The following is a 23,304-nucleotide window of genomic DNA, read 5'->3' on the forward strand; positions in this document are numbered from 1 at the left end:
GAGGCGCAGTGTTGTGCGACCGCTCTGACGGAATTCAAACGAATCAAAGGCACCCACACCGGAACATTGCGGAAACGTGTACAGCCGTTTATGTTAGTCAGGTGGTTTTGTCCATTAGAGCAACAACATGGCTTTGTTCCAGTCGCTCCGCAGGTAGTTCTGCACCGACGGAGCGAGTTCACGCTCATGTGCGTGTCATTTGTTTTCAAAGCACCCGCGACACGTCATGTGACACATCAACTCACGTGATTAAGCCTAGCGTCTTGTTGTTTCCTTTCTTTGATTTTCCCATTGTTTTTCCCCTCCTCACTTCTCTCGACTCGAAGCGTGCTCCGGAAACCTCATTCCCTCTTTTGAAAGCCCAGAAAAAAAGTGTAGAATGGTCGCGCCATCTAGCCAAAAGATTAAAAAGTTGTTACAGCTGTAACAAAGGCCTTTGAGATCTGTTAATGCAAAACCGTAGTGCTTGGTCATAAGTAGTCACGAGCTTATGGGAGAATGGCACCGTCCGCGGTAAAGCTTTAGAATTAAGAAAAAATAAGGCGACGTAACATTCGCAGGGCAGTAAGAGAAGTCGCGCTGTAGCTTGCTGACTAAGCGAAATGCAAGCATTATGTTTTCGTGTAAAGCTGTCCAATTTCAAACACCACCATGAATTAACCGCCGAATTAACTACATTTTTGCTATAGTTGGTATCCACATCACATCCTTCACACTGCAGGCATTAAAGGCGATGTCAGGCCAAGAAATACGTCATCGATGCCATGTTTTCAACACGCTTTTGCTCGGCTTCCGAGATGTGAGCGTCTCTTACACAGTGGCCACGATGATTACAGCCTAAACGTGTCCACCATGTTTATTATGGTGGGCGTGTTTACGGTGCAACAAATAGGCAGTCTCACATCCCTTTAGTGCTGGCTCCTTTGCATTAACAGGAAAAGACCTCAAAGGTCATGCTCTTATGCACGGCAGGACACCAACAGGGCGCCAGAAACGGTTGGATATACGTCATATCCGAAATTTTTTGTTGAGTGATATGTATTTTGCATAGTCCATGGTGTTGTGCACGTATATAAATGCGCAGATGTAGCGTGGACTACGTTACCTACGAACGCGGCAACGTTCTCTGGGTAACAAGGGTAAATCTTGAAGGCTATGTGTTAGCAGACTGAAAGCGCCGGAAGCGCATTATTTTCACTTTGGCAGACACGTTAGGCGCGTGTTTGACAGCATTCAGTTGTAAAACATTTTAATTGATATAATATTTGCATATTTTATTGTCATTTGGATTTAAGAATAACTTGCGTTAGTATATTATTGTTCAAGCCAGAGGACGGTTTCGGGGCTTCTGTCATGGCTTCTGCAAAGCTAACGAAACCGAAACTGCAAAAAATTTTGCGATTGCGACACGTAATGCCATCTGTCGGGTAATCTTGCGGCCGCACACATCGTGTGGGGCACAAAGTTGCTCGGGCGTCAGGTGTTTACACGATCGCGTGCCGCACTTTTATCTCGTGTTGCTGCTCCACCGGAATACCTTCCACGATGGACACCGCCAGGTAAATCACCCTTTTGAATTCCTGAGCTACCTTTCAGCCCATCGGATGTCCGGGAACACCGTGAAGTGTACTTGAAAGGCACCTTTCAAAAACTGCGGATCGGGTCAGTCAGGCACTCTCTGTGTGGGATGCGCTCGTTCGCAGGCACAGCCTGTGTTTGGTAGCGAGCAGCGCGCCCCTGGGCCGTCGTGTGCTCGGGGTTCCGATTCTGGTCGGATATTTTATTTTTAAGCCTAACCTTCTTGTCGTCGTGCACCCGGAGACAATCAGCGCGGCTAGTTAGCGACGAGGAAATAGCCGTTACGTAACCGAACGTCCACGCCCTTCAAGGAGCAGTGGTAGTCGTGCGGTGGTGCGTCTCCGATGTGACGGGCGGTCGCGGACGGCTTGACGCACGGTTTGATGACCTCTCGACACTCCCGGGTCCTACGATCGTTTCGGACTTTTGACTCAACAAGCTCTCTCCTTTCAGTAACAGATCTACGCTTTTGTGTTTCCGCAAGCCGATGCGGGAGTCGGAAAAGTTTGTACGCGGCGTCGTTTATGAGAGCCGGAGCTTCGAAAACGCGTTGGCCAGCGGTAACTCGTGGGGGGGCGAGCAATTCCTCGGGGCGTACGCTCGCAGCGAGGGAATGGCTCGGTGGAGGGTTTCCGTGCTGTCGAGTAAATTGAAACCAGTCGCCGGCGATCGGTCGGAGACAAAATGCAGCTGGGTTTGAGCACGAAGTTGCCCTGTCGCCAACGGCGGAGGCTGCTGGCACCGCTCATGAGGGGCGATCCCCGGGGAACGAGCATGTCGGCACATCGTTTTGGGGTCCGCCGAAGGGAGGTCGCTTCTCTTTTTTTCCGGCGAGCCGACGTACTCACGCGCGACGCTTGGATGAGTACCATTAGACCTGGCACTTCGTATTCGTTTACTGCTTCCTTTTTTCTTTCTTTTTAGCTGTCTCCTCCGGGGGAGGAAGTCGGTGCTTTAAGAGTACGCGGCTAGTTTGGTTATTTTTATTTTTTTTCGCCGCTGCAGCTCGCGCTGCCGATCATTGATCCGTGATTGGCTTCCTGTCGTCGCCGGCTTTCGCGTCTAGTTCTCAGAGACGAATTGTCCTCTCTGCCTGTGAACGACCCCGCGTACACGCCAAGGCATTCCCCCGTAAAACCACCGACGCGAAACGTACAGCATGAGAACCACGTATACAAAAAGGGAACCCGTGCGTTCTCGGAGTCGTTTCTTTCGGTGCATCGTATCCTAGATACGAGCACTCCCTACAGCTACGCGATCACAAAAGGTTCATCCATTCTCGCAGTACTGTACCGCGGTGCCGCTGTCGTTCGACAGCTGCAAATTATGCGCGGTGTAATGACATTTCGCTCGACGGGCACCTCCTTGGAACCAGAAAACGCGGCTGCGTTCTCGGCTTATCCGGAACGGTGACGCAATGAGAAATCCGCAGCGCTCAAGATTCGAAAAGGCGCTGCTGTGACCATGAATTGAGCGTTTCACGTGTGACCGCTGCACTGTGTTGTGACTACGCAACGCACCGTGCTGCAGTCCGACTGCGAAACGGCCGGGATGTTGCGACGCGCAGTAACAGGCGGCTTGTACGCGCTCGGAGACGACACAGGCGCCCGCGGGCCTCGTAAGCGCACATTGCGACACATATGTGCGCGTGTGTTTTGTTGTCACGTGCGTCACGCACGCAGTGCGCTAGCGCGCGTGATGTTGATTCGCGCGTGTCCGGAAAGGTCGTTCCTCATCCGCGTATGACGGGCCGTACGTAGCGGCGCATAAAGAAATGGCCAGATCTCCTCGCGCGGCAGGGCCCCCGGGCCATTCGGCTGTTTGGAAGTCTCGCAGTCTAGCCGCGAAGCCATCGTAACCAAGTAAGCTATACACACGTGCCGCTCCCGACTCATTTGCGGGTAACGACCGTTAGCCGACGGGGCCATCCCATCGCGAAGCGCGCTCCCAGCGTCGACTGCTCCAGTTTCGTGGTAGTTGAAACTTTGATGTGGCCGGCTTGCCAGCCAGGCTACGGCGGTGGGATCCCCCCCACCCCCTTCTTTTCTTTTCTTTTTTTCGGATGCCTTTGTTTTGCTTGCTTGCTTGTTTACTCGCTCTCTTGCTTGCTTGCTTGTGTACAGCATCGTCTGCAGTCCCAGAGCTTGCTTGCTTGCTTCTGTACGGCATCGTCTGCAGTCGCAGAGCGATCCTCTCGGATAGAAACAATACCTTTATCCGATTATTCTTTTTGACCGTGCTTCGCATCTTTGCAAGTCGGACGATTCGACGCTGTCGCGGTGGTTTTCTAGTATGCGCCTGGTTGAATCGATTGCGCTGGATGTGGGTCGAATTCACGCGAGAATAGAAACTTGCCCCGTGGCAACTGTTGAGGGGTGTAATTACTGAATTATCACGCGGGTTATCACAATTGCGTTCTAGTGATTTTAAGACTGGTCAGAGATGGAAGCGCGCGCGGGAGCTGGCAACTTTCAACTCAGTACGCGTTAAATCGTATTGGTGATCTATCTTCGCAAATAGCGCACGCATTCATGGCGAGCTGCCTTGGCGAGTTGAGCGAACGTCAGCCGTTTGAAACGCGCCCCTCCTTCCGACGAAGTACGTCATCCATGCTTAGCGAGTGCAGCATTCGTTAAATGAGCCAGAATGTCGACATTTCAAATAGAGCTGGCCTCCGACGCATAGAACGGCTCGCCCTTGCATTTGTTTTTTCACAATTGGTGTAGCAGTCCCACTACTTTTATTCGCAGCGTTGGTCAGTTAAATCGCTTTCATACCCGGGAAGCTAAGCTAGAGTCTTCCATTAAATGGACTGACCGAAAGACTCGCATTGTGATATTTTATTTACTATTTGTTTATTTGTTTCAACTCTGTAAGGGTAAACCTACTTTGTGTTTGCAGTTATCAGCCTGCAGTGAGATCTCTCCTATGTTGTTTCCGATTTAATGGCTACTCACGTGTGTCTTCTCAGGGACTATTCGTACTGATACTTGTGAACGGTGCAATAAAGAGGTTATTTATTTTTTGGATGCTCATTATTAACGCCGGCGGAACGCAACATGTGACAATGACTGACAAATTCAATTAGCGAAACGATTAATTCAATGTGATTGGACACATTAGGATATGTGCTGCGGTTGAGGAATTGAAGCCGGAGGCGGTCGATGTTCATAGCAGGCGTGTTTGCGAGGCATCCCGAAACTATAGCACAATGGTTTCCAGATCATCATCAGCAGCAGCAGCCAGCCCTATTTCGCATCCACTGCAGTACGAATGCGTCTCTGTCATAGCCATTTTGTCCTATCTCTTGTCAGCGGATTTCATGCTGTGCCTGAAAAAATTGCTAATTTCATCGCATACCACCCATATCCTTGGGGTCCTCAACTGCGCTTCCCTTTCCTTGGCACACATTCGGCAACTCTTAATGGCCCACCGGTTACCTGCCCTACACGTAACACGTGACCGGCCCACTTGCCATGTATTTCTTATAATCGTCTACCCCTCGTTATCCCCCGTCTTCCTAGCTGTTGCTAAATGTTACCCGCCGTGGTTGCTTAGTGGCTGTGGTGTCGGGCTGCTAAGCACGAGGTCGCGGGATCAAATCCCGGCCACGGCGGCCGCATTTCGATGGGGGCGAAATGCGAAAGCAACCGTGTCCTCAGATTTAGGTAGACGTTAAAGAACCCTACGTGGTGGTCCAAATTATTCCGGAGTCCCTCACTACGGCGCGCTTCATAAGCATATTGTAGTTTTGGCTCCTAAAACTCCCTTTTCTTTTTCTACGTGCTACTTCCATCGTTCCGTAGAAACACCGATGTGTTTCGTAGCAGAGTTTGGCGACTGACTCGGTCAAGCAGGCGCAGCGGATGCCAAGAATCACGTTAATGTCTCTCAATTCGTAAATAATGGGCACGTCGTTAGGTGTGACATGATTATGAATTCCATAGCTGCAGCATGTGCGATAATTAGGGTGCTTAAGTTAATTTCGCCTATAATCTGAAAATAAAACATGGTGCTTAACATCTCAAAGCAACACGCGGGCTATGAATGACGTCGCAGTGTGAGAGGGGGGGGGGGGAGGCGCGGTGGGTTTGGTTCAATTTGGTTCCATAACGGACACCCAATGTGCACGAGCGCTTTTGCGTTCTCTCCCCATCGGAACCTGGCTGCCTGGACGCCGGCAATCGAACCGGCAACCATGTACTTGCGGAATGTGTCGCAGACATAAGATTTGCACGTCTACCGCCTATATTTCCAAGATTTACTAGCCCTTGTATTTCTCTTCATTCCTTTTCTATTTTTGTACCTTGCAAGATAGTTATTGCAGGGCACAAATTACTCTTAGGGGCAGCAGGAACAAACGAGCTAATGAGTCTCTTCCGCTTGCATGGCTGACCCATGGATGGATGGATGGATGGAATAACTTTAATGATAGGTCCTGCGAGCTACGGGACGCAAGGTCCCATAGAGCGGGCTACTCCCACGTTGGGACCGGGAGTTGTAACTCCCTGGCCGCATCGTGGGCTCGCTCGACGGCCCAGAGCTGCTCCGCCAGGTCCGTGCTGCGTAATGCTTCTTGTAGCCTGGCGGAGTCTTGATCCTTGTTTGCGTGGGTCCGACCACACGGCCAGAGCAAGGGATGTACGTCTAGTGTGCTATGGCAATTTTCGCAATATGATGTTTTGTATAGGTCGGACATGTAGTGATGTAGTCTGTTCTGCGTGGGGTACGTGTTTGTTTGAAGCATTCTGAACGTGAGGACTTGAGGCCTGGTGAGAGGGCACCGGTAAAATTTCCTCTTCGTCCTCTTAACGTCCTGCTCGCGCAAACGTCCAGCTGTCAAGGAAACACTAAAATGGTGGTAAATATAAACACCCTGTATCGGTGTAATATACCACTCTGGGCTAAATTCAATTTGATTATATGCGTCCTTCGCTTTGAGTATCATTTGGCCGAAACAAGTTACCGAGGAAATCATGCAGGTTCGGCGTTATAGGCCGACGTACATGTCTTCCAAGAGGTGTGCATTCCTATAAGTAAAAACATGTGGGATGGTACATTGTCACAACTATAGTAGCCGCCGGATATCGTACGGAATGAGGATATAGGTCAAAGTCTTTTTTTGGAGACTTCGTTGAAGCACGTTTCAAAATAAGTTCGTATCTGTGCAGCTTATAAAGCAGTGTTCAGTGGCTTAGGGTGGCTGCTGTTTCCATGTTAATAAAGACAGTTGGTAGCCATCAAATATCATCATCATCACCATTAGCCTGTTTTATGTCCACTGCGGGACGAAGGCCTCTCCCTGCAATCTCCAATTACCCCTGTCCTGCGCCAGCCAATCCCAACTAGCGACCGCGAATTTTCTAATTTCATCGCTCCGTCAAGTCTTCTGCCGTCCTTGACTGCGTTTCCCTTCTCTTGGTACCCATTCTGTAACCCTAATGGTCCAACGGTTATCTAACCGGCGCATTACATGACCTGCCCAGCTCCACTTTTTTCTCTTAATGTCAATTAGAATATCGGCCATACCCATTTGCTCTCTGATCCAAACCACTCTCTCTCCGTCTCTTAACGTTATGCCTAGCATTCTTCGTTCCATCACTCTTTGCGCGGTCCATAACTTGTTCTCAAGCTTCTTTGTCAGTCTCCAAGTCTCTGCCCCATATGTCAGCACTGGTAAAATGCACTGATTGTACACCTTCCTTTTCAATGATAATGGTAAGCTTCCAGTCAGGAGCTGACAATGTCTGCCGTATGCGATCCAAACCATTTTTTATCTTCTGTGAATTTCCTTCTCACGATCAGGGTTCCCTGTGATTAATTGACCTGGGCAAACGTACTCCTTCACAGACTCTAGAGGCTGAATGGCGATCTTGATCTCTTGTTCCCTTGCCCGGCTATTCATCAATATATCTTTGTCTTCTGCATACTGATCTTCAACCCCACTCTTACACTCTTTCTGTTAAGGTCTTTAATCAGTTGCGGTAACTCGTCTGCAGTGTTGCTGAATAGAACAATGTCATCGGCAAACCGAAGGTTGTTGAGGTGTTCGCCGTCGATCCTTACTCGTAAGCCTTCCCAGTTTAATAGCTTGAATACTTCTAAGCACGCAGTGAATAGCATTGAAGAGATTGTGTCTCCCTGTCTGACCCCTTTCTTTATAGGTATCTTCCTGCTTTTCTTGTGTAGAACTAAGGTAGCTGAGGAACCTCTGTAGATATTTTCCAGGGTATTACTGCGTGCTTTTCGCTTGCCCCTGACGTAAGTGGTGCTTTCGAAGATGGACCCTCAACTTTTGTTCGCTGTTCTGGCCCGATAATTTCTGCTTTTGAGATTGTTATTACCTTTAAGCGATTGAATTATCATTATTATTTTTTTGCTTTCTGGTCGCTGGGCTCTCTCTTCTGGAACGTTGCATCGCTTGACGCTTACGAAAGCTTATAAACGCTTCGCGTTCTGACATCTGAAATAATTGTATTGTGATACGAGTTCGTTCACGCCTCGTCGTTAGCCCTCGACGGCGTTTGATTATCTGTTTATACCCTCGAAAGCCGTCTGTCGGCCTCTCCCGCCGACACTTCTGCTCGCCGATATGAGTAGCGCGAACAAGCTGAGATAGGAAGTACATACGACGCACAGTTTGGCGGTCGCGTCGACGTATCCTGCTCTCGATTCTCCTGAAACTACGGGGTTTGTGTTCCATTTGAAAAGAAACCTCGGCAACACTTTTCGAGACCGGCGCGAACGCTAGGGTTCCCGGTAGCGTCGAACGTTCGTCGACCATTTCCTAGAAATGAAGGTCGTTGCTGAGCTAGTGTGCCGGAACCGTTACCTTCGAGATTCATCCGGTGCACCTTGCGATCTTGGGTGCCACATTCCCCCCCCCCCCCCCCCCCCCCATAAAAAAGAAAGATAATTCCAGGGGGAACTGTGGCGCTGCGATCGCTCAGCTACCACGGGAATAATGGGCAATCTTCGGGCTTGTGCCACCAGACGTTCTTGAGACGTTATTTGTTAACGCTTCAGTTTTTTTTTTCCTGAATTTCCGAGCAATCGTAGTTTCCTAAAAACACGGTAGGCAACGAGTCCATGAGCACGTGCGTAATCATTGCGAATTGTTGCACCTGCAACGCAATGTTTTATCGAATATGATCAATTTTGCACAGCCACAAAGTCGCTTTTGATGCCAGAAAGACGAAGTTCGCAGGCAAATCAATGTACTACTTAAACTCAGCACCATGCTGGCCAAACCGCTGCACTCGCACCTGCCGTAGGCACTAAGGCGCTAGAGTTCTCCGCAGTGAATTTTGTAGGAAACACCGTGGCCAAACAATACCCAACTGCCTCTCAATTCCGTGGCAAAAAGAAGAAGAAAGAAAGCTTAGTCGGGGAGGATTTGCCGTGCACGCGATGATTCACTTTGACTCATGGCCGTGTACAGGTACGAAATCAATAGCGAATAACCGTATACGGGTACGTTCGATATGGTTGTGTGTTCTCGCCCTCCTAACGTTTCGTTCGGATTTCGAGGGTGTCAGCTTTGCTGTGTGCGCGCAGTCATAACAAACCGACTACCCAAGTCACGCGGCATACCGAAGGTCCTTGAAGTTAAGGAGCATACAGCTTTCAAAGGAACGTCAAGTTCGAGGGATACATGTGTGTCAGCTAGTGCTACACGGTCTCCAGATAGATCTCCGCTGAATCTTTTGACAGAAACCACAACGTATTCCTAAAACGCAAAAGTGACGAAGGACGAAAAAGGTTACGCGCGCAGAAGAAAAAAAAAATCGAGGACACTTCGATGTGTAGCAGCCGATAACCAAATCGCACATAGCACCAATGTTGCGTCGATGTTGTTGCTGGCGACAGGCCGTGCGTTCATTATTGAGACTGTGGGTGTGACGAAAGTGTTCAGTGCTTAGGAACTTCTACAATACAGGGAAACTTGTTTTTAACAAGTAAAACTTGAACCTCTGTAATTATACTGAACCTTTTACAGCGAAGCTGTATACCTGTACCCTCCGATGCATTTGTCGTGTCCGTGGGGAGAAATGTGGGCCGATCCCGGAGGCAGTGCAATACCGGGCCCATCCGCAGCGGAGGGGAAGCAGGCTTCGAGCACATCGCCCCTAATAATAATAAATAATAACAAATGAAATAAATCAATGATGATGCATTGTTTCCAGTTGATGGGTGTACTGGAATCGTTTGGGAACAGCACATGGACTCACGAGCAGGAGGCGTTGCCGTATACGCAAAGGACAAAATGTATGTGCAACCATGCACCCTTGACTCGCAAGAGGACATCGCCACCGACTGGAGGGATGTGTGTACCGTACAAACGAAACACGTAATTGTGATCTCCAGTACACCCAAGCGTGATATCGAGAAGCTCATGACCACGCACATTGCATGGCTTAGCCGTGATTTCACTACCCCTGTGGTCATCGTTGGGGACTTGAATGCGGACCTTTCAGAACCAGAAAAGAAGTGGTTCACTGAGTTTGTGCTTGAAGGGTTTTGGTTTGAAGTGCCGCACCCACCCAAGTGACTTAACTACTCAAGCAGCGGTCGTGCATAGATTTAACTTTGGCCAAAATACGCACGCACACACACACACACACACACACACACACACACACAATGCTTTGTGCCACAAGAACAGCTTGGTTATTATATTCGACCTTAGAACCAGGTTGACAGAGCATCCGGCACTGCCCGCCTCACTGTGTGCCTCCATGTTTCGACATGTCTATGCAACACCGCGTGCCTATATATATGGCTGCCTGCAGACCTGCTGCCGTGACTCAGCGCCTGTGACGTTGCGCCACTGGGCACGAGGTCGCGGGTACGAGTCCCGGCCGCGACGGCCGAATTCCGATGGGAGGCGAAATGCAAGAACGCTGGTGTACTCCGATTTAGGTGCGGGTGGCCAAATTAATGCGGTTTTTTTTTTCTCTGAATGACTGCGTGCAGTGAGGAATAAACAAAAAGTAAATTTTGGGTGTTGATCTGGCCAGTGGCATTTCAGGAACATAGTATTTGGTAGAAAAGAAGATAGGAGACCAACTTCAACGCATGCGTATTCGGAAGCGACACGTTGTGAGAAAGCGTTTTAAGCGGCTGAAGAAGCTGTAATTAAACTGCGCTCCTGGGATGGCAGATACGCTACTTTTTAAGAAGCTCCAGTACTCGGCGTAGCGCCAGAAAAACGAGGCGTAAGGAAAACCGCAGATGCATAAATAGGGAACTGGGCGAGTTTCTGTGTGTTCAGCGTTTGTGTGCTCGATTGAAAAAGCGAATTCGGGATTCTGCGCTTCTCACGGCGCTGCGAGGTACGCGACGTTACCGAGCTCCCGCTGCAGAGATGGTCGTCTAACTCTTTCTTTTTTTTTTTTTTACGCTCATAGGCCTGGTCTCTCAAATATACAGGCGTCTGCTATTCCGGCAACGACCTTGAAACAGACGATCATTTCATTCTTTCCTTCCGCCGTTGCTCATGCCTTCCCAGCGGGTTCCTCCGGTTACCGGTTTAAGCTTATCGACTTCGAATTTATTGTCTCTCGGTGCGCGTCGGTTGGATGCCATCCGCCGGTCCATTATAGCCGTGCTCCGTAAGTTCATTTAAAGGATAGCACGACGGTCGTTCAAGTCAATCCGGGGCTTTAAAAAAAAAAAACTAGAAGAACAAATTTCAAAGTGTGGAAAGAAGATTTATTTTCCCACATAACTTCCAGGTACAGTTATACACTCATCCCAGCGTTTAACTAACGCCTGGAATGCTTCGGCATAAAAAGATTTATTGTTACGACGAAACCATTCTAGGACACCGTTCTTCACTTCATCATCAGGGTTGAAATGTTTTCCTTCAAGGAATTCCTTCAGGGGCCCAAACAGGTGGAAATCACTTGGTGCTAAGTCAGGACTATGGGGGGGGAGGGTAATATTTCCCAGCCAAGTTCCTGGATTGTTTGGAAGGTGATTTGAGTGGTATGTGGTCGTGCATTGTCTTGCGAAAAGGCCTCACCCTTTGTTATCAAACCCGGACGTTTCTCCCGTAAGCTCTTGTGCACATCACGCAGAACACGGCAGTAATACTCACTGTTGATAGTGACACCACGGGGTAAAAAATCAACGTGAATAATTCCCCGTTTACACCAGAATACACTTGCCATCACTTTACCACCAGACGCAGCTGTTCGAAATTTCTTGGGAGGTGGTGATGCCGTATGCATCCACTGCATCGATGCTCTTTTGGATTCTGGGGTGAAATGGTGAACCCATGTTTCGTCACATGTCATGATGCGGTTCAGAAAATCCTGACCTTCCCTTTCATAGCGTTCCTTCAGTACTCTACAGACTTCAAACTCTTCTGCGTCTGTCAAAAGCAGACAGCTGCTTAGGGACCCAGCGTGCGCTCATTTTTCCGAACAACGAATGATCATGAATTATTGTGTTCGCTGTTCCTAACGACAGATTACACACCCTTGCAATTTCACGGCAGGTTATGCGACGATTGTCCACGATCAGCTGCTCCACGCGCTGAATGTTCTGGGAATGACTGTCGTGGGCTGTGTGATCCACCACGATCGGGATAGTCAGTAATAGAGATGCGGCCATCTTTGAAGCGCTTATACCATTCAAATGTCTTACTGCGACTTGTGGTCACATCACCGTACTGAGCCTGAAGTCTTATGTAGATTTCAACAGGTTTTATGCCCTCGTTTGCTAAAAACTTCATCACAACACGCTGTTCCACGTGGACGTTCACACTGTTGTCCGCCATCTTGAATGACAGTCTATCCAGAAACGCGGGAAATGAGCGCCGTCTACCGGTAACAGGACACAGGTGCCAGTTTCTACTGCATACAAAACCTCCAGCCTAGGCGTCTGTTTAAACCGGGAAAGAAATAAAGTCCCGGATTGGAGTTGGACGGCCCTCGTAGAAAGAAAATAAAAATTCGATCGATGTTGGTAAATTTTCCTTCTGTGATAAAAAAATTGCAATTATTTTCATGAGGGAAGGCTTGTAAAGCTACTAAAGAACCCAAAAGCGTCACGTCGTCTGCTAGAGTAAAATTTTTCGTCGGTAAAGGTGGACGATGCTGTATTCTACAAGAGCCAGAGACTGAACTTAGCAAGATTGAAGAACTTTTTGCCGAGCCACAGCGGTCCAAATACGAAAAAAAAAAAAGAAAATTCCGATTCCGCGACGTGACACTGCTGGGGGTCTAATGCGAAATATAACAAAGAAAAAAAAAACGGAACATTGACCTTCATTTAATTACTCGTAATTAACCCCTTAGCGCGAACTTAACGAAAATGAAGTTTTGAGAAACGCGCGTTCAGTTTCCGTCCAGTTTCGCCTCACGCGATTGGCCTAGGCCGCGCCGCGCCCGTCCGGCCTAGGCCAATCGCGTGAGGCGAAACTGGACGCAAACCGAACGCGCGTTCCGAACAACGATCTCCGGTCGCGCCTGAATTAGCGTGTCTCTTTAGTGTCCCTCTAATGCGTCCGCAAAATTGCACTCGGTGCCGATCGCTGTGCAATTCGCTTACTACGCCAAATCAAGTACTAATGTTATCGTGTCACCTAATGTTATCTTTCCTTGTTTTCATTTTTTTTTCTTATTTTGTGTAGTTCATAGCTCCCGTGCGGCCATTCTAAGCCGCGCCTTCAGGCGGGTGACATGGTGGCACTAGCACTTCACCATTGCGGTGCAGGTACCGTGAAAAAAAAAAAATGAGTGCTCTCTGCACCTCCGAAAGAGGTCGCGCAAGTCGGTCTTCTTCAGTGGTGCGACTAGGGAGGGAAAGGGGGGTCGACAAACTTCGACCCCCCCTCCCTAGAACTGACCTCCGAGGTTGCATGCATGCATGCATGTGCAGAGAAACAAATAAAGGGGTGGGGGGTTGGAGCCTCCATGCTAAGGAACCCCGAGTCCAAAGCCCCACTGGTAATGAGAAAGGGACGAAAGCAAATGGATGGAGGTTATTAACTAGGCAGTGTACACGAGTTTGTCCATAGAGGTTAACAGACCCTACGCGTTGCGAGGCGGACGGGGGAGTAAAAGAGAGAAGAGCAGAAGGCAAGAAACGGACCTCGATAGAGCGAATTATTCGCTATAAAAGGCTCGAAATTTACCGCAGCATATATGCGCACGCTATAAAATAACTCCCTCATTGGGCATTTGGAACGCGGGGCGTCCGCTGCCAGCACCTTAATTGATATCAACACTGTAAAATAATTTACACCCCTAAAAGTGAAAAAAGGGTGTAAATATATGTCTATAACTCACACCCTTAGGATGTCGGTTATATAAATCACACCCTAAGGGTGTACACGGAGAATGCGGGGAATGTGTCTATAACTCACACCCTAAGGGTGTGAGTTATAGACACATTTACACCCTTTTTTTTTACTTTTAAGTGTGTAAATTATTTTACAGTGAAGCCCTTGAATCTGAGGAGACAGGTCCTTGCACAACGCTTCAGGACGCGCTCTCCGCGGTAGATGTGTTGCGCCGATGTGTGGAGGAATTAAGTGGACGAAAAGCAGTTATACGCAATATGGCGCATCGAAAACCTCATTCTCAGTTCAAGGCGCCAGCAAAGAATTACTGCTTACTACGTGTCGCTTTTTTTTTTTTCGATAAATTGTTTCTTTCGTTGCTGCTTCCTCCTCTGGAGATGACGAAATCGTATACAAAGTGAGAGGCTGTCGTTAAAGGGACACTAAAGGTTACTATTAAGTCAACGTGGACTGTTGAAATACCATCACAGAAACCTCGAAACGCTTGTTTCGTGCCAAGGAGAGACATATTTTAAGAGAAAATGCGTTCTGAAGCGTCCGCGTACCTCTAGCGCAGTTCAAATCGCCCGCCCTCCGATCGAGGAGTACTGACATCATGGTCTCATAGTGACGTTGCGCCATCGGTGAGTAGAACAGCGTCCGCAGACGGCGCTACGGCTTTTCTGCGCAAAACACAAACGCGCGGCCAGAAACAGAGCCAAGACAGAGCCGACAGCAGAGCGAAAGCGGGAGTATGGTGGCTAGCGGAAAGAGAAACGAATTACGTCCAACGGCACGCGGAGAGTCCGTTTTCGTTAAACTATAGGCTGCGGCGAGCTCGCAGCGTGGTCGGCGTGGTCTGTGAGAAGTGACGAGCCTTTTCGCACTCGCAACAGGGCATAAAAGAGTGCGAATCGACGCAAAATTCGGCCTAGAAACGTGCTTCGCCACAGCCAGGGCTCAATACGATCCAAGCTGGCACGAACCAGATGTCGTTTCCCGCACTGCCACCAGGCGCCGCTACTATACCTCAAACTCCAGCGCAAGACGCCCAGAAGCTGGTACTTTATTCTATGACGCAAACTTCGACGCTCGTCGCAATGGACCCTGACACCGACAGATTGGCTCGCGATGGTGGGCTCAACTTCAGCGATTTGAGCACCGGCGAGCGCGACCTGCTGCTGAGGGCTCGCACTGCCGGCGTCGTTGCGTACTACGACGGCGGCCTCGACACCGGCTCTCCGGAGCGGGAAAGCAACGAGGGCTTCCCACGACATCACATGGACGTGGCATTCTCGCTGCTTGTTCCAAATGAAAGTTTCGCGAGCCAGCAGAACCCTCACAGCACGACGCGATAACGAAGCTACTGAAACTCCAAAGTGTGCGCGGCGCAGAGTCGAGCGCGCAGAGTCGAGCGAAAACGAAACCTTTCGAACACCCATAGTACTGAAGGGTAACGTCAAAATGTTATTTTTTCTTAGAATCGAATAGACGTAGACAAGTAGCATTTTTTTCCGTCTTATAATCGAATGAAATGATATTTTTAATACGAGTAGTTGAGTATTAGTAACACAAATTATGAGGAGTGCTTTCGTCATCGGGCTAGTACCGGAATGTCGCTGGGGGGTCTCAAATCGTGTCATGCATTTACCTCAATTTCTCGGTTACTAAAGCTCTGTTCGCGATTACATTGACGCCTTAGACATTCTAGAACATTGCTCTACCACTTTAACTTGAGTTTTTGGTAACCTTTAGTGTCCCTTTAAGAACTGGGTGCAGAAAAGGCGGGAGTTCGAGTACCATTTTCTCTGTTCCATTCCTGCATCGGTAATGATGGCATTTGCTTCCCGGTAAATTTCCAATGCCTCGTCTTCGGAAGACGCGCCGGTGGAACTTCGTTGTAGCGAAATTACACCGTATACGAAAATGGCTTCGTTATACCTGACGTTCGCTCATATATATATATATATATATATATTTATATGTATATATATATATATATATATATATATATATATATATATATATATATATATATATATATATATATATATATATATATATATATAGCCGTGAGACAATTTTTATTTCTTTTAGTTTTATCAGGTATTACAGGCGAGTGTTGGGTATACCGAATTACCTAGTTTATCAATCGATCTACTTTTAGCGCACATAGACCTGTTCGTTACAGCCGGGTTTGACCGTATGCACGCGCACTGGACGATGACACAGCGTTTCTACTTGCGGGCACTCACGGCTCTTTCTTTCCGGTAGGTGTAAGTAGGTAGGTAGGTGTAGGTGTGGCTTTCAGGGCTGATTAGTGGCGTGGGCGAACACCCGGAGCCTTATAACCTTCGATAAAAACTGATCGTCCAGTCTTTCGGGGACTTTTCTGTAAGCGCTTATGAGGGTATGGTCGTCAGCCGGGCCTGATCTTGTAGGAGACCGCACAGGCATCGAGACACCATACAGCTATCGCTGAGAACGAGCTGCAATCCGCTGTAGAAGAGAATCGGAAGGCCAGAAACCGGAGGGAGGGTAGGGGGACGGCGTAATGACTACACACGGGGTCTGTTTGCTGTTCTGCGTAGCTTTTTCACGAAGGGCACTGTGTGAGGCTGGCGGGTGGGAGACGGCAATGTGCAGTCACGCAATCGGATAGAAGTGAATCCACGTGATTATGACATCATAATCAAAGATGGCGTCATAGTTTAGGATTCTCAAATCCAAGATGGCGGCCAAATTCGGGTGTACTTTGCTTGAGAGCGTGGCGTTCTCTTTGAGGTTGGGCGCGGGGACGCGTATACGGAGCGGTACGTAGCGCTGCTCACGGCTTGGCGCAGTGCGAATCCCTGGCTGTGTCGTAACCCAGCCGTGGAACTTGTGAAGCTGTAGAAGGTGCAAGCGATAGTCCCTTCATTTTCCTGTGTTTCTTTCGGGGGGGGGGGGGCGGATGGGGCCGCAGCGCTTCCCTGCCGAAAAAAAAGCCCTTATGCACCATATCCGATAAGCCCGCATGTCACATGTCCCACGAGACAGGTCCATGATTACTGGACATGGTGCATAAGGACTTTTTTTTTTCGGTAGTGTGAGGTAGCAGACGACCAACTATAGTGAAACTACAAAACCTGATGTTATGAAATTTTTTATTTAACGAAGTGCTTTCGTAGATGCCTCTGCGTGGAAAAACTTCGAAGCAACAAAGGGAACTAAACGTCTCGCCTGATCAAACAATTACTTTTTTTTATGAAAGGGGTGGGTGTGGGGGAGGGAGCATCTGTAAATGAAATATAGGGAAAATGACGGTGTTCCGGGTTTCAGCGCAACTGACAACCGCCCGTTAAGTGTTTTTCGACTTAACGAAGTTCTCGACTTAACGAACTAATTATCGGTACGTACCATCGACTTCGTTAAATCGTGTTTTAACCGTAACGTATAGGCAGGCGTTCCCGTGTCAGGCGCGTTCATGAGCCGCCCAGCGACTTGTACGAGACGAACGACACCGTGCAAGTAGTCGTCCGTCTCGTACGATTTGTGGAGTCCGGCCCGTGCAAGCCCAAGCGCTGCGAGCCGATTACAACCGCTCTGTCGCCGCGCGACAGCTGTCGGCAGGCGCTGCGATATCTTTTGGGCCCCACGGTCGACAGCAATATTCGTCGCCCGCGAGGAAAGAAAGTCCTGCGGGCGCTTCCAATTAAGTTTGCAGGCGTTTTTCTTTTTTTTTTTTTTTTCTTTCTCCCCGGACGCTGCGGTCTGCGCAGTGCCGAGGCGAGCGCGCGCAGCCCTGTCACTTTCGTTTGCGGAGGCGGCATGGCACGCTGATTTGTGGCACGCGAGCCCGGAGCGGTGGCGGCGTGTGAGCGGCGCGCTTGTTTGGCCATCGCCGTCCGGCCCTCCAATCGACGACGATACGATCGCCAGCCGCCCGGCTCGTATCGAGCTCTCTCTCGCGCTCTCTCTCTCTCTCTCTCTCTGCGCACCCAGCGGGAGAGAAGTACGGCTTCCGAGGCGTGGCAGCGGAGTCTGGGGCATTTCTTTATTTCTCCCTCTCTCTCTTTCCTTCTCGTGTCCGAGGGTGACGGGGCGATCGCGTACGTGCACTTCTCCGCGCTCCCGTGAGCACGCGGCCGTGACCTCGTCTTCCTTTTGCCGCGGCTCGCGAGCGATGTGTAACGCTGCCGCGTTCCCCCGGCGAGGAACGGGCGCGCGGGCGCGTGTGCAACGCACTCCCGCTTAATACGAACTCGAAGGAACCGTTAGAATGTGTTCGTATCGTCAGAAGTTCGTCGTAACCGAGAAATGACCGATGCATCGTGTGTGCTCGGCCGAGTTTGATACCTCGAAATTCTGATCGAAGTGCAGGAGACTTAATGCCGCCTGCAGTAGCGTGCGTGTTTGGCATGCTGGAGTGGGGTTTTCGGTTGTGGATGGTTCAGCAAACTAATTCAATTTATCATGAATTCCGTTTATTGAGAGATTAAGCTTGAGGGCTCAGTCTTCCATAAGATGCTCTTTTGGAAGGGGCAGACACCTTATTGCAAATGGCAGACAATAGGTGTAGCAGATCTGATCACAAAGCTGCTTTGTATCTTTCTACTTGCACATGGCTGCTGACTGCAGCTAGCAGCACAAAACATAATTACAAAAAGAAATAAAAGTCATTGTAGTAAAAGAAAATTGTTGTTTTAGTGAAGCAACCACTCTTGAAGTCATCAATAACTTACATTGTCATCTCTAATGCGAGCGCATTGTGTCGCCATTTCTGCGTTTCCAAATGCTAAGCAAACTCGCAGCTCACTGACATTGCCGACACAACGAAGCCATGGCTAGCCAAGACCATAGTAATGTCATACTGATGATGGCACCAATAAAAGCAGCCTTGACAATAATGTGGAAAACTGGTGAGAAAAACTGCAAAGGAAAAGGCAAGAAAGACACAAACAGTGATGGGTGCCACTCAATTTCATTTTCAGAAATATTTTAGTTCTGTTTACCTGGACTAGGAGAAAGTTGTGGTCCCATTTAACATGTTCTCTTTATTGTTATTAATGTAATGCAATGCCTAGCAGCCATAAGGCTGCTGTTCTGTTTAAGCGATTTCCATTTACCAAGATTCTACTGTATGTAATTACGCAATTCATTCAATATTGAAGGAAAAAATGTGTTACAACATTTTAGTTCCTTTTTTTTTTTTTCATATGTGCTCTACTTGACCAGAAATTAAGGTGGTCAAGTTGTTGAAATTTTCCCTCAATGTGGAGCAGTGTTTGGGGCATTACAAGGCTAACGGAAGCGATCCACAGAACTCACAATCTGCTATTCCTGGTGGCCCTTAGATGTTGGGCTGTGAAAGCCTGATGAGCGGCATTCACATTTTAACCCTAGCCATCTGGTCTCGCATTAAGCTGTCACTTGATTTGGGTTGTGTACCGAGTCAGTGAGCAGGAGTTTTGCACTAACCTCAGTTGGTCTCTGAGTTACCATCCGAAGGGCAAATAGACAATATATTCTACCAAAGCAAAGGGACCCAGCATACAGGAGCATAACGAACAGACGCTGTTCCAAAAGTGGAAGCTAACCAGCCTTGTGTTCTTACCGTTTGCATAATGCGTTGCATACAAAGTTGCTTTTTATGTAGAGCTGACCTGCTAACAAGCAAGTTTTGCATAATGTAATGTTTGCTGTTCTTTTGTCCCACTTGTTTGTTTTTTCAGCCGGGATAGGGATTTGCATAGCCCAAGCAAATTTGCATCATTACCTCTATGCTCATTCTGCTGACTTGATATTTGGTCCGAGACAGAAGTTTGTGGATCTATTATTATGCACATTGGGCTGTTCATATCTCGGAAAGGGCAGAGATGTTGGTGCGTGGTACATTCTTCGGGCTATTTGCTCTGTAGTAGGCTATTGAGCCATATGCATTCAAGAGTCATCACAAATGTGAGGTCATCTGGTACGCACTCGGTTTGAATTCATAATTATTCTTCTATGTTATACCATAGTGCTTAAAAAAGGAAGAGGATGTGGTTGGCTGCAAGCGGATATAGCCTTGCAAGGTATGCCAGCAATCACTTCACCCGAGCACCTCCTTTCAGGAAGATGTCAATAGGAGGGTAGGACTGTTGCTAGCATGTGCATAGCAGTTAATAATATGTGCTTACTGTTAGTTGATTTCACTTCTAAACCAGCTTCCAGGGTTGTTGTTTTGAACTTCGGCCTGTATTTGATGCAACTTGCTGATGTTTGCAGTGGTTGCTGAAAGTTGGCTTCACATAATTTCTATGTATACACATATGTGCAATCATATCCCATAGTATGAAAACGTTTGGGCTAGTTGGGCAAGGTACATAGGGACATCAGCCTATGTGAAGTATCGTAGCACTGCACAAATAAGGAGTCCAGTTTATTTGCTTTGGTTCTTGATTGAAAATGCGGGGAAGTTGCTCTGAACATCTGTGCTTGAGGCACGTGATCAGTAGTGCCGTTCACTGTCAGCCACAGCAGGTGCTGTTGTATAGAACATCCTGCAGAATACTCGGATATCACTTCAAATGTCTCTTTTTTTTTAAATCTTTTTTTTGCACCGAGGTGTAATGATTCCACAGGCTGCTGGTCCATCCAGCACATTAGTGGGAACTCCCCGTGTTGTTTGAAACGGTTGATGGAATACATCTTTTGTGGTGACATTGGCTCTGACAAGTGTTGCCCCACTACTGTCAACAACCTCCAGTGCCAGGTGTCCTCGCGCTGCCTGTTATTTTTATTCGCCGTCGTACAGATGGGTTGCTATGCGTGCAATGTACAAGTGTGCAAGAGATAAGCTGGAGGCTAAGGCAGTGGGGTGGGCGTGTGCCTGTGATGCCCGTTTCTGGTGTTTTCTCTGTTGTTTTTTTCTTTCTTATGAAATGGGGGAAGTCTTTTTGTGCTTTATACATGGCATTATCTGGTGACCGTAACTGATGTTAAAAATTAGTTCATCGCCAACCAAAAAGCATTACAAAAATGAAGCTTATTGTTGAAAGAAAAAAATACATTTGTGGTGTGGCATACTAGAAGTGTAGCAAAAAAGTAATTAATTACTGATTTTTGAAGGATGAATTATTTGATAGCACTTGGCTATCTTAAATCATACAGTTGCATCACTAAGTGCCAGGTAACTATATAGTATTGTCATTGGTCTGGTATTATTTGGCACTTTCCTTCTTACCTTCTTTTTATTGTGCATTCTTTTGAAGCCTGTATTTGCTTTAAAGAAGAACGTCTTTTTAAACAACTTCTAAAAGATATTTTAGTGCAGTATGACATTGAACTAACGCAGAAGAGCGACAACGGTCCAGGAGCAGAAAGGCAACTGTCTTTATTGCCAAGAACGGCTTGTTCTTATACAGAAAACCCTATGACGTCACAGGGTCATGTGGCGTCACTATATCAGGGCATAGTTAGATATCACAAGACGTCACACACGAAGCTTGCGCTACGACATTCCTTCCCACTTAGATTGAGTCCGCACTTCACTTCCTAAAGTCCTCATGCCTAAACCTATCCGGCGGACGTCGCGCACGGCCGCTTCGTCGAGGCATAACTTCGGGCTTGCTTGGAACTTCTGTGCTCTGCTCTGCTGGGGATGTGTCCTTGTGTGAAGGCGTTGTTGCCGTAATCGGAGGGTCGGTTGAAGCCTGAGGAGTTGGACTCTGCATAGAGTCGCGTAATGCAGATTCCGCGGGTTCTGCGGCAGCCATCGGGAGTCTTGTAGGGATGACGACGGGATCGGTATCTGGCGGTTGTTGCGGCTCAGCCAGGCGCCTTGTGTCGGGAAGTAGCTGCAATGGTTCAGCTGAGACAGGTCTCGCAAAGGAGTGACGCAAATGGTCAGCATGCACAAAGCGCACTTCACCCGCCACATTCACAAGATATGTCACTGGGCTTACAATCTGAGTAACTACGCCGTCTTCCCAAGCCACATTTTCACCACGAACGCATTTAACAAACACTTTGTCACTCACTAAGAATCCGCGTTCAGTACCCCGGTGCTTATCTTTCTGCCGCTTGCTGTTCAGCTGTTTGTTGAGCATATCTTGCTTAAAATCGGGTTTGAGGAATGACAACTTGGTCTTAGGTTGCCTCTTTAAAAAGAGCTGCGCAGGCATGCTGCCTGTCACACTATGTGGCGTGTTCCGATAGCTCATCAAAAAGCTGTCTAACCCGGCTTGCACCGATTCTCGGTTTTGCGAGACATCTGATAACAGCTGTTTCAGCAATGCGCGCTTCGTTGTTTGGACTAGACGTTCGGCTGCCCCGTTCGAAATTGGGTGATAGGGCGGCGTTCTTGTATGTTTTATGTTATTCTTAGCCAAGAAGTCTTCGAACTCTTGTGATACGAATTGCGGCCCATTATCGCTCACAATTTCGTCGGGAAATCCGTACGCCGCGAAGACGCTTCGAAGTTTGGAAATAATTTGTCTTGTGACGGTTGAGGTCATTAGCCATACTTCAATCCACTTAGAATAGGCGTCCACTAAGACTAGAAAGTTAAGCTGTCCTTTCATGGCAAAGTCAACATGCAGCCTTTGCCAAACCTTGGACGGATAAGGCCAAGGGTGTAGTGGTACAGGCTGCGCGGCAGGTTGCACGACTTGGCAAACCCGACAGGTTCGTACGTAATCTTCTACTGCTTTATCGAGACCTGGCCACCAAATGAAGCCTCTAGCCAGCATTTTCATCCTTGAGGTGCCTGGGTGGTCCTCATGTAGCAAGGACAACACAGCCGGTTGTAATGCCTCGGGCACGATCACCCTTGTGCCCCACGTGACACAACCTTGCTCGAGTGATAGCTCTAGACGTCTAACGTAGTATGGCTGGAGATCATTAGGCACTTCTGAAGGCCAACCATACCGCGTGTACTCGACCACTCTGCACAGTTTGCCATCCCGTGCAGTGGCCTTAGCTACGTCAGAAGAGTTCAACGGAGTGCTTTCGAACACGGAAAAACATTCCGAACTCTCAGATTTGGGACAAGACGGTAGAGGTAGACGAGACAGAGCATCAGCCACTTCGATTTCAGCCCCTTTGCGGTACTTAAGCGTATACCGGTACGCGGACATTATCAAGGACCATCTTTGCAATCTCGCAGCTGCTTGCGACGGTGTCGCTTTGTTTTGTCCCAAGATGCTTACGAGTGGCTGATGGTCTGTGTACAACAAAAACTGCCTACCGAAAAGAAACTTGTGGAACTTTTGAAGCCCAAAGATAAGCGCTAGGGCCTCTCTTTCACATTGTGCATAATTTTTCTCAGCTGACGTCAGAGTTCGTGAAGCAAAGGCTATCGGACGCTCTTCTCCGTCCGGTAGCACGTGAAAAATTACAGCTCCAACGCCGTACGCAGACGCGTCACATTGCAACCCAAGCGGCTTGCGTGCGTCGTAGTAGGTAAGAGC

The 23,304-nt window shown here is 48.4% G+C and overlaps 1 protein-coding gene across 1 annotated transcript in view; it reads left to right on the forward strand.

The window, feature by feature from the left end:
* Positions 1-1,464: 1,464 nt before the first annotated feature.
* Mical (Molecule interacting with CasL) overlaps positions 1,465-23,304 on the forward strand; it is a 105,353-nt gene continuing 83,513 nt past the window's right edge. Inside the window, exon 1 of the mRNA XM_050191147.3 lies at positions 1,465-1,559. The gene's annotated coding sequence lies outside the window, so the exon portion shown is untranslated. The remainder of the gene's footprint in view (positions 1,560-23,304) is intronic.

This window comes from Dermacentor andersoni, chromosome 10, assembly GCF_023375885.2.
Source record: "Dermacentor andersoni chromosome 10, qqDerAnde1_hic_scaffold, whole genome shotgun sequence".
Taxonomy (NCBI): domain Eukaryota; kingdom Metazoa; phylum Arthropoda; class Arachnida; order Ixodida; family Ixodidae; genus Dermacentor; species Dermacentor andersoni.